The sequence below is a fragment of the Aedes albopictus genome, chromosome 1, assembly GCF_035046485.1.
Source record: "Aedes albopictus strain Foshan chromosome 1, AalbF5, whole genome shotgun sequence".
In the NCBI taxonomy this organism is placed as follows: Eukaryota; Metazoa; Arthropoda; class Insecta; order Diptera; family Culicidae; genus Aedes; species Aedes albopictus.
Window position 1 is genome coordinate 96,371,435 of NC_085136.1, and position 12,921 is coordinate 96,384,355.

The 12,921-nt window shown below is 40.7% G+C and overlaps 1 protein-coding gene across 2 annotated transcripts in view; it reads right to left on the reverse strand.

Annotated features, from left to right (window-relative positions):
- Positions 1–12,921, reverse strand: part of LOC109398423 (transmembrane protein fend) — a 711,615-nt gene that overhangs the window by 515,961 nt on the left and 182,733 nt on the right. The window lies entirely within an intron of this gene.

Genomic DNA, 12,921 nt, shown 5'->3' on the forward strand with positions numbered 1-12,921 from the left:
AATTTCAGCTCAATCGGACTTCGCTAAGGGGTGGCCCAAAGCGATCAAAGTTTGGCTGTTTTGAACACGAAAAATATCCCAAGGTAGGGATACATGAAAATTTCTAAATCGAAAATTTTTTTTGATGCCAAATGCCAAATGAAACGTCGAGATCTGGCGTTATCTAAAAAAATTTTTTTTTTGGAAAAAAATTGACTTTTTGGACTTAGAAAATTTTTGAGTTGGGGGAGTGAAATGAATTTGAAATGGAGGATTTGAATTTAGTTGCTGAAATATTCATAGCAATTGTACTGGAACATGTCTTATATCATCGTTGGCAACTGCTAGCATATTATATATCATATATCGTTAGGGTGGTTCACTTATTTAGCATTAGGGTGGTCCTTTTTATAGAAAAAATTAAAAAATAAGATAATAGATAATCTCTTATATAACTGTAAGTCATTTTCAATGTTGAATATATATATAATATTTCATTAGGGTGGCTCATTTATTTTTAATTAGGGTGGTTCTTTTGAGATGGAAATTAGGAACAAAAAAATATTTCCAGAAAATTTACCACTCATATTTTTGTATAGTTTAAAATCATGATCCTTTATTGGCATGTAACACTTTGTTAAGATATTCCTAGACCAACATGTGGCATAAAATATTGAGATACGCCCAGGATGGACGAGAAAAGTAAGCGTTTTGCAATAGTTGTTCAGCAACACAAATGTTGGTCCAGATTGTTATTATGGTTTAAAATAAGGAATAATAAACTGATTTTAAACGTATCCAAATTATGACAGCTTGATAGGCGATGATGATGTGCAACAAAAATTTTTTGTTTATCTTTTCTAAAAAGTTTCTTGGCCTTGGGCAGCTTCATTTCCGAAAACACAGTTACGTTACTGGGGAAAGAACAACAGTAGGTTGCTTTCTATCTATCTAAACAAAATATACCTACAAGATTACCATATAGCATACCGAAGTGGTGAGTGAACCTAAACTCTAACGTGATACAAAAACATACAATAATTTAATGTTGGAATTAAACACACGATGACAAAAGAAAGACCTCCATGATCACTGCTTTCCATAATACGAGATAGATGGAAAAAAATATTTATTCACTAAAAATGTTCCTTTACTGACACACTTTTGCGTTACCTAAGCCAGCTCAACAAAAGTTAGCACGATTTATCGTATTCATTGTAAAAATATATTGAAAAACTGGTTTTTGTCTTCGTGTGCTGCAATTTCTGTAAACAATGACCTTAATTTGATAAAATCAACTCGAATGTTGATTTTTTTATATACATATCTTTATTATCGAGATTTTCAGCCTATGGCTGGTTCTTCTCCTCGAATGTTGATGTTTTTCGGATAACCAACCGAAATGGTATGTTCGACATACGTAATGTCTGAAGTTCATAGGCACAAACATGTTTGATAGGATCGCTCAAAATCTACAAGGCTGTTGACAAAGAAGTTGCCAAAGCAGTACATTAAGGGTTCTTGAAACATCTGCAGTTTTTGGATAGTAATCGCAATATCTTTTCAGCCATATTTTGATATCATATAATCAAAAAATGTATCTGGTAAATCCATAATCGAATCAAACGGCATTTCTACACTTGAACTGCACTCATTTGTACAAGGCAGTCAGCACACAAAAGAACGATTACACAGCGAAACATTTTTTGTCTTAGAAGCGAACTTATTAAAAAAATAAATTTTGGTCTGTCTCAAAAGCAAACTTATGTGTCTCTGACAGTTTTTGGGCCGCTGAATCCGAATCCGGGCTCAGATTTGCTCCAGCACGTCAGGATTTTGAGCTATACCTCAATTTATAGGGCAACATATGTGATTTTGGGCTTTTTTGACTGAAAGCCATGAAGCATGGAAATTATATATTTTTTAAAGCAATCAAAGTGTAAATTGGTCGATTAACATGTAAACTAACGATTTATGCCAAATATTCCCTTTTACTACGACCAGGCTTGTTCGCACTGAGCGTATGAAAATTATGCTCTATTGATTTGCACCACCGAAATCATCATATTTATTAAATCTTCCTATCTTAACTGATTGATGGATGTTGAAATAATTTAAATGTCTTTTCGAACTGTCAAAAAACCGCACCGCAGTACCACACTGTGCACACGGAGAGAATTTCACCCGGGTGAATTTTAACGCTCCGTGCGGAACTGCGAGCATAAATTTCATCCGCTAAGTACGGACATGCTTGGTCATGACCATTGCAAAAGTAAATTATATCTGCAAATACCGCATTAATGAAAAACTTCCCCATCTTAGGGGTTCAAAAAACAGTTTACTCTTCAAACTAAACTCTTCTTCCTCATAGGAACAGCTGAATAAATGTTTACTCGAATTTTTGAATTTAGTCTCACAAAACTTTTCAAAATCTTACAATGAGATGAACCTATCTAGTAAATTAATCTCTTTAGTAGTCCGTACCACAATATTTAATTCTGTAGATAGAAATCGGTTTTAATCACTATGTGATTAATGAAATAGAACGAGAGGAGAGATAATAATCCCATTATAGATAAGTCACCGAAAGATTAGTAGGAAATCAAGGCTTGAAGCTATACGAAAAATATTACCTGGTTGAATTTTCTGGAAGTATTTTTTGATCTTAATTTCCAAAAAATAAGCAACCCTAACGGAAAATACAATACAAATACAAATACTATTATCGTTTTTTTCATTTATTTTTCTACGAAAAGGACCACCCTTATGCAAAATAAGTGAAGCACCAAAAAAATAAACAGATTTAAAATTTCAAAAAGAAAATAAAATATTTCATGAATAATTGAGGAAACGCCCGGGAGGGACAGGAGAAGCAGAAATTTGCAATGGTTGTTACGCTCTTTCCACATGTTGGTCTAGGAATATCTTAACAAAGTGTTACATGCCAATAAAGGATCATGATTTTAAACTATACAAAAATATGAGTGGTAAATTTTCTGGAAATATTTTTTGTTCTTAATTTCCATCTCAAAAGAACCACCCTAATTAAAAATAAATGAGCCACCCTAATGAAATATTATATATATATTCAACATTGAAAATGACTTACAGTTATATAAGAGATTTTTTAATACTATTATCTTATTTTTTAATTTTTTTACAAAAAGGACCACCCTAATGCAAAATAAGTGAACCACCCTAACGATATATAATATATAATATGCTAGCAGTTGCCAACGATGATATAAGACATGTTCCAGTACTATTGCTATGAATATTTCAGCAACTATATTCAAATCCTCCATTTCAAATTAATTTCTCTCCTCCAACTCAAAAATTTTCTAAGTCCAAAAAGTCAATTTTTTCAAAAAAAAATTTTTGAGATAACGCCAGATCTCGACGTTTCATGCACTTTTAAGGCATTTGGCATCAAAAAATTTTTTTCGATTTCGAAATTTTCATGTATCCCTACCTTGGGATATTTTTCGTGTTCAAAACAGCCAAACTTTGACCGCTTTGGGCCACCCCTTAGCGAAGTCCGATTGAGCTGAAATTTTGCATGGAGACTTTTTTTGAGGAGACGAAACTTTTGAGCACTACCCGTTTTTGAAATTCGATGGTCAAATTTTTCCCATACGTTCCATTGGCACCCTACTGAACAGCGATGAACGGAGACTGAATATTTCGCTAACGGACTCAGCCGTCGCTGGGAGCGCAACGATCTTCTTCTCTTCCAGTATGCCAGGATCGATTTCCTCTTCTGGAGCCTTGGACGGCCAGATGCTCGCGTCCTGACGAAGCCACAGTGGTCCCTCGAACCACAGCCTTTCGTACTGCAGCTGAGCCGGTGTCATTCCCCGAGAAATGATGTCGGTGGGATTTTCTTCACCGGCTACATGGTTCCACGGGCATCCTTTCGTGGCGTGTTGGATTTCCGACCCACGATTCGCCACAAACATCTGCCACCGTGACGGCAGCAACGAGAGCCAGTACATCACGATCGTCGAATCGGTCCAAAAGAAGGCGGTGTGCTGAATTGCTGTGCTGGCGACGAACTTTTCGTATAGGTGACTGAGCAGCAATGCTCCGGAGAGTTCCAGCCGGGGAGTGGTCTGAACCTTTTTCTTCCGCTTCAGATCATCAAGTGGTGCGACCTTGGACTTGGCTGTGATGAGGCGCACTTCTACGGAACCGCCGAAGGTAGTACTGCGGAGGTAGAGGCATGCTCCATACGCCTTGTTAGAAGCATCGCAGAAGCCATGAACCTGAACGGAAGCCAGATCCGTACTGAACGCCACCCACCGAGGAATCGATAACGACGAAAGGGCGGAGAGATTTCTCCTATACTCTATCCAAAAATTCTGGAATGCTTCGGGTAACGGTTCATCCCAGTCGCACTTCTGTTTCCACAGGTCTTGAACGAATATCTTCGCTGCGACGATGACAGGTCCCACTAGGCCGATGGGATCGAATAAACGAGCTGTGTCCGCAAGCACAACGCTATCCCGAGTTGTTGTCTCGTCGAAGATGGTCTCGCACGTTGATTCTTCTACCGACTGGATGCTACTGGACTTGCAGGACTCCAACTCCCAGAAGCGTGCTAGCTGGTCCTGGATGTCCGCTAGCGTACACGAAAACGAAACTGATTGCGTTGGACTCACTGGTTGATCAGGAATGCGTCCTGAAACAATCCAACCGAAGACAGTATTCTGCAGAGTTGGTCCCTCCTCGCTAATCTTGCTTCGTCCTTCGGTGAGAAGATCGTAGAAATACTCGGCACCGATGATGATGTCGATCTGCCCGGGCTCACAGAACTGTGGATCGGCCAACACGATGCTAGATGGCGGCTTCCATTGACCGACGCTGAGTCTTTGGACTGACAGAGTGGCTGTCAACTCTAGTAGAATGTAGAACGACATGTCCTCGTTGTAGGACGAAATATCACCGGACCGGGGAAGGATCCGAGCGTTCACTCGTCTACGGGATACTGAATTGGAACCTCCGATTCCTTGAACAGTCAAGTGATCGGGAAATCCACGGAGTTTCAGTTTTTGACTGAAATTGGTGGTCATGAAACAGAACTGCGAGCACGAATCTAGCAAAGCTCTGGCTAGTCGTGTCGCACCGTACTGGTCCTTGACAGAGACCACGGCAGTGGAGAGAAGGACATCTCCGGTACGGTTGCTCACTAAGAGGGAAACGGAGTTCTGGCTTGTGCATGTCTGATTTGTGGTGTGCAGTGGTTGAGTGTTTGGCGAGTGAGTAACAGGGAGAGCGCTTGTGGACGGTGTAATGGTCTGGGTTGGTGTGGAATGGCTACTGGTGTGTGGTTGTGTTTGGTGTTGCTGCTGGTTTGACGATGGAGGTTTCTTCTGCGACGGGACGGAGGATTTGACAGGTGGGGGTGACTGCTGGCTTGAATCAGTGTGCAACAGGGAATGATGTTTCTGCTGGCAGTGATGACAGCAGCCCTTCGTGCACGACTTCGCATAATGTCCAGCAGTTAGACAGTTCAGGCCAAGGGGGGAGACAGCTTTCGCTCTCGGTGCTGATCTTGAGTAGATTTTGAGCAACTCTGAGCAGCTCACTTTGCTCAACACAGCGAAAGCCTTGGCGATAGCTGTACATAGCAACCAAAGGATTTATTTGTTTTCGATGTGAAAAATATTCGTACTGCCTGCAGGGTACCCCGCTTCAACTAGCCATTCAGTAGTGATCCTTTATGTTTTTTTTTTCTTGAAAATGTGATAAAAGATAAGTTTGCAAACCTGTGAGCGAATGCGGCGCGCAATTTCTTCAAAGAGAAGAAAAAAATCTTGCTTGTGTTGTGAGCAACGTAAGAAATTGTACGCCGGAATTCACCCACTTACTGGTGTGGGAAATAGAGTGTCTGCACAGACATTGCCTTAGAGTCTGTAGTCTGAACTATGCTCATTTCATTGCTAATGCACCCAGCCGGGTTTTCGTGCAATCCTGCGTGTGATCCTGCGACAAGATGGGCACAAAAAACTAACTTACATTTCAGATATGCACCTATTTAGCACTTCTCTCACTGCCATCGGACTTGAAGACAGTACTGTAGGGTGTGGGAAAATTATCTATTTTTTTCGGTAATTACGTAATGTTCAGAGAGTAAAAGGATTGGGAACCCGACCAACATGCATAACCTTTTAAATTAACGGTACATATAGCGAAAGGTGATGGAAGCTTATTTTATGAACAAAATATTTCAAAATGACCAGCATCATTATCGCAAAAAAGTGTAACAACCCGGGACTATTTTCAGTAATATGAAACCATTACGATTAAGATAGATATTGATATTGAAAAACTTTCAAGCTTTCAATCGAGCTTTCAATCCAACCAAATTTGATGGATCGAGAATTATGTATACGTGTGACTACTTTGATCAGCGAAAAATGTTTGAGCAAATGGGAGCAACCTTGGGAGCAACTCTCAGCTGCTCGAGCAACAAAAGCTTGCTCTGAGTAAAGCTGTCTTCCCCCTTGGTTCAGGCAAACTTTACTCCGCCGAGCCACGTCGAGACGTTCTGGAACCTTCATCTTCAGGAACTTGAAGCAACGGAATGCAGAATGGAACGATTCTCCACAGAAAAGGCATTTGTTCCACGACTGAACTGCAGCATTGCTCACGCCAACCTTCGATCGCTTTTCTTGGACAGGAATGGAATTACTCGGCGCAATTGACTGGAGTACAGAACAGTGCTCACGAAGGAACTGGATCAAATTCGCGTACGTCGGAACCGCATTTGATTTGTGGTGTGCCTCCCATTGTCTGAGAGTGGCCGGATCTAATCGCGAGCAGATCATGTACACCAGGATGGTGCTCCAATTCGCCGTGTTCTCTCCTATCTTGTCCAGCATCAACAGGTTCTTCTCAAAGTCGCCGATCAGCTTGCTCAGCGACTCGTAGCTCTCCTTCTTCATCACCTCGACCGAGAACAGCGAATCCAAATGGGCCTTGACGATCAGCTTCTTGTTCTCGTACCTACGCTCCAATGCTACCCAGGCTACGTCGTAGTTCGCTTCAGTCATCTCCACAGAATTGATTTCTTGGAGAGCCTCTCCGGTTAACGACGATCGTAAATACGTAAATTTGTCCATAGCTGACAACTGTTGGTTATTGTGAATCAAGCTACTGAACGTGTCACGGAATGTGATCCACTCTCTCAGCTGTCCACCAAAGCTCGGCAGTCGGATTTCTGGGAGCTTCACTCTCGAAACAGCTGGAGCGGCTGCTGGTATGGATTGACCACCGGACACCGCAGCGACGGGGGTCGTTTTGGGTAGCAATCGGGTGAGGGCAGCCTTGATTTTGTAGTAGACGTTCTCGATCTTCATCATGATCTTAACGTTCGCTTCTTCCCTCGCTTGAATCACGCCGGCAATACGAGCCTTTTGCTGTTCCTTGGTTTCCTTCTGGTCCACTTCTTCTTCGTCTTCGGAGAACACATCTTCTGTTAACAGCTCTATCTTTCGACGAACCGCATGGAACTCCTGAAAAACTTCCTCCAATCGCTGAAGACGAATCGCCACTTGATCGACTAGGTCAGGACTGTAATGTTCGACGAAGTACTGCATCCCTTCCAACGTCTTCCGGATGTTGCGATCCTGCTTCTTCAGCTCACGAAGATCGTTCGTCATGGTTCACTGATCACAGATTCACCACCGCACTCAATGAAAAAGTAATCAAACACTGCACTGCCACTGATACTGAATCACTTCCACTGTGCACTGATTTTTCAAAAAACACCCACAATCGACTCGACGTCCCGCGCGACCTCGCGAAATAGCAGACTGACGACGATCGCTTATTGACAGTAAGAGAGGACAAACCAAAGCAGACAACAACCAATGGACGAAAAATGCCAACAATTCCAAGACCAACCGACCCACCTGGGGAATAATTACATTAATTGTAGGGGCTCAATCCCACTCAAAAACAAAACTCGCATAAACGCTAATTGAATTTATTGCAATTCAATTTGATATCAAACACATGCAACACTCGGCAGCGTATCATGCAGCCACCACAAGAATAGAAATCATGCAATTGTACTTCCCCGGTTACAGCAGCTGCCTCGGCGCTATTGTCGTCGTCCGTCCACCGCAGGTATCCTCTCGATGAAACTGCTACTGATGAATGTTTTTCGCCGCCGTACGTCGTCACAGCCAAACGGAATAATTGCTCGGCTGGGTCAAACTGCTATCACCGTCACACTATTAACTGGTCGCTTGGGTTCACTGCTCTTCGCATGCAGGTCACTGAACCTCGTTCACATGCACTGGACCCTCTTCACCAGGTCGACGTTCAGTCCATATGGGTTTGATGACTGTTCGCAGTCCATAGGTCACTGGGTTTCGGTCACTTTTGCACGTCACTAAGTCCCCGAGATCCGGTTCGAAGGACCAAAAAATGTTCCGACAGGATCACACTGGAACCGGATTTCGGATACGGCACTGAACTCGACCTGCGATTAAGGAATTAAATGCACTTTATTGTGTACTAATAAAAACTGGGCCGGTACAACCGAATTGAATTTATTGGTTCTTCTAAACGGTCGCGGTAGAACGAGAGGTGCACGCGCACGGGCGATCTGTGGGTAACTGGTCTATATTGCATTACAATGTATAGCTTGAACCTGCATCTAATGAGATGTAGGTTGATCGGGAGACAAGAGATACTGAGAGAGATTCTCTCATGTGGATTGTATGCTGCTTAGGGTGATACAATTCATTTGCGTACAAACAGTATTAAATGGGTATTTTTGACAAGTTTGTGAGTATACATATCTCATAGGCGATTCTCCAATCTCACAAATGGGATTTTTTTCGCGTATGGAAGAAAGGATTTTTTTCTTACATTTGTGTGAGAATAAAAATATCAAGAAAATATCAACACGGAAAACGAGTTCCAACATCACACTTTCTTACACATAAGAAAGTGCAAAAACTAATACATCACATCAGGTAAACTATCTCCTATATAATATATATTAGGGAGGTCCACACTTATATGAAAATAAAAATTTCAAAAAATACCCAAGTGTTACCTCCCGAGGTTTAGTTGTTTTTGAACTAATAAGGTGAGTCTAAGGGGGCGCTTTTCTTGGTGTAGAAACGATTTTTCATTAATTTAAAAAGGCTGAGAACAAATTTTACAATATCTGTATAGAAACATTCTTGATATAAAAGAGGGTGCAATTTTTGATTCACAAAAGTGATTTTCAATTTTAACTACATTTTGCTTGTTTGATCTCATAATCCTATCGAAAGTTCGAATCGTGAATTTCTTAACCTTAATAAGGTCTTGGGGTCTTTTTTGACCTTTTTCAAATGTCAATTCTCTGTAGCTTTTGTTTAACGAATCCTAGCAATCTGAAATTTTCTGACAATTATTTTTTCGCGGAAATAAACACTTCCCAAAAATCAAAAACATTGAACGACCCCTAGGGGTGCTCCCATAAAAAAAGTTACAAATAAGATCCTGGGGTCATTTTTGACCCCAAACTTTGGATAGCTCGCAAAAATCAGGGACTTGTCCGATTTTGAATCTCTTTAGCTCAAATGAAAGGGGCAAGTTTTCAAAACTACCAGAGAAATCCGGATTTGGCCACTGTAGCTACCGGGAACCTGCTTCAACTGAAAAATGCCGCTTTAGAGACTTTGGCAAATCATAGAGCAATACAATATGGATTTCTCCAGTGGTCACCTATATGACTATTCATTTGGGGCCCCTATAACTAAAGCTGTAGAGGCATTCAGCATAACCATGCTGAGGGTGACGGGATTGATTTACAATACCTAGGAACTTTTCGTAAAAGAAACTACCCTTACTTCCTAGGGCATAGAGTATCTTCGTGCCTGCCACACGATATACAAATGTAAAATAATGATTGGCAGAGAAAGCTCTCAGTAAATACCAGTAGAAGTGCTCATAAAACACTTCTTGAGCTGAGAAGCAGGCATTTTTCCAGTAGAGATGTTATGCCAAGAAGAAGATGACCATCAGTCTCTTTGTGTATCACAAGAATAACAGACATGAAAAACCACGAAGGTTGAACCATGGGGAACCGGGTTTTGGAGCGGAAATTATACGAAGTTCATTGTAGTTACCGAATTGGCCACCTTCCGGAGTTCCTGTAACCCGTTTCGCATTGACCAGACCTCCCCAGAACCCTTCAAAAATAATCCTAAACAATATGTTTCTCATTTCAGTGAAGTATGCAGAGAAGTTATGCAATAAAATGCTATTTCCTTTATGCATTTGTGGATTTTCAAGCACATTGCAATGATGAAAACTAATATTTCGGAGGCTCCGGATTTCCGGAACCGGTTCTCAATAATTAGTCAATATTAATGTCTATAATCAAAATTCAAGTGATTACCTGTCCAACGATTCTGGGACGGTCCTGATTACTTGTTTCGTTGCAAAATTATAGCTTGCTAAAGTTAGAGTCTCTAAAGCGGCATTTTTCAGTTGAAGCAGGTTCCCGGTTGCCACAGTGGCCAAATACGGATTTCTCTGGTAGTTTTGAAAACTAGACTTGTGCCTCTTTCATTTGAGCTAAAGAGATTCAAAATCGGACAAGTCCCTGATTTTTGCGAGCTGTCCAAAGTTTGGGGTCAAAAGTGACCCCAGGGTCTTATTTGTAACTTTTTTGGGGACTAAGGAAGGTTAAGGAGTCATATAGCTCTTAACTGGTGGAAAGTTTGTTATGTAAGTAAACTGCAACATGGTGCTACTATGCAAGTTAAGAGCAGGGTTTTGTTCATGTTTTACGTGCAAGCAATTGTAATTCAAGGTTGCGATGTACTTCCAAGAACTACTTCTGGAGTATTTATTTTGTTATTCTTCTTGTGCATATTGTATTTTTTCCTGATCATCCTCCAGGAAATCGTGCAGCTACTTCTCCAAGAGTCCGAGAACATAATTCTCCTGGAATACTACTTTCAGTGTGCGTACATAAGCATAAGCATAAGCGTTATTCATAAAATAAAAATGATTGAAAAAATCATAAATGTCCTTTAAAGATTCCTTTTAGAAAGGCATGTCAGGTTTCCTACATGAAATATTCCAAGTTTTTTCCAGCATTTCCATAAAAGTTTTTTCAGAACCTTTTTCAAAGAGGTTCTTAGATATTCCTACAAAGGATGCGTCAAAAAATTGGTAAAATATACTAAACTTTCATTAACCAGGAATTGTATCGGCTGAACATGCTTTAACTTTTTATTTATTTTTTTTATTTCTGAATTTTAACTTTTTTCTAATCCTTTACAACACCCAGTGGCCCAGTAGATATATTTTTTATTGCACCTGAAGTTTTTTCCGACTGGAGCGGGAATCGAACGTATTTTCCTAGGCTACTGAAACGCCTAGACGATAACGCCGCTAGCCTACATTTTCAAAGAAACTTTTCAAAATGTTTCCTTCAAAGAGTCCTTCAGCATTCCTTCGAGGGTTCTTCATGAATGACTCGTCAAATTTCTTCTGAAATTTCTCCTCGAAAATCGTCAAGGATTCCTCTTGAGTCTGAGCATCAGCGAGTATTTCTTCAATGATTCGTACAGAGTTTTCTCCAAGGATTTCTTCAATAGTATCCTCATGGATTCTAAAAAAAAATATTGACGATTTTTTAAGAATTCCACAGAGATTTCTTCAGCAATTCCACCAAAAGTCAATTCCTTTAGGAATCAGGGATGATACCATTAATTTGAAAGAAGTTACACTCACTTGCTGTAAAGCATAGTCCATATAGTTGTTACATTGCTCTGGTCTCATTTGGATTTGATACAATTAATTTGATAACTTGCATGGAAAAACAAATGAAAACTAATAGCGGTGTAGTGAAAGCACATGTTTTTAAACCAATATCCAAACCAATTTATAAGTAAAATGTTATTTGATTACGTTTTGGTATTTTTTTTATTATAGGTGATTCAATACAAAGCACCGTTTGCGTTCATGGAGTAATCTTTAGTCCAATAGCAACGGCAGGATTTTACATTAGGTGTACTCCTCAAGACTTTTTTTTCTTGTTCAATGTGCCGCAAAAATCCCACTGATTTTTCTCTTGCTCGACATCTCACAGCAGGTGATTTGGGTTTGAACTACTTAATCTACCGAGGGTCCATTGGCTTGTTGTATATTACATAGGAAAAGAAGTTTCAATGTAATAGTTCAGTTTTCTCAGTCCACTTTCTGCTCAGACTCATATCTCGCTCAGGCTCCACCCAAGAGCACTACATAATTTAATGAACTTTATTGTAAATGTTTGGTTTTATGATTTCATTTGCCTAAAGTTTTCTATCCTCAGAACCACGCTTAACATAGTCCAATCTCAACAAAAGCAAATAAATACAAAAATTCAATCACCATAGATTCACTTCAAGGGCGAACATCAAGGCTGGGGAGATTGCAAAACCCAAAATATACTCCCACAGAACCGAATATCTTCCACCATAGCAAATAGCATTCGAGAAGGCACACAGTGTATCGCTCAGCACGGGCCAAAAAGCTTCCACCACACCATCGTCGACGTCATCGTCAAGAAATTCAATATTCCATAAAAACCGCTTCTCAACGACTCTTCGGGGTGTCTGTCTGTCTGTCGGTCTTTCTGCCGCTGGCTTGAGAAAGTAGGTGCTGCAAAATCTAATGCGCTGCTACTCGCAGATAGCAGTAGCACGCAGATCAATATCGGGGCACCACACCGTACAAGCTACTTGCAAGATGGAGACGGCGTCGACGACCTTCGTGAAGATGCCGAGGAATTCTCCCAGCTTGGCCTGCTGAAACCGAATCCAAGCCGTGTCGTTAAAGTTCAAATATTTCACTGAAACAGCCTCGCACCTCACCCCACACCACACCTCCGGGTTTTGTAATGCCTTTCTTTCACTTGGACTGACTGGGCGCAAGCAA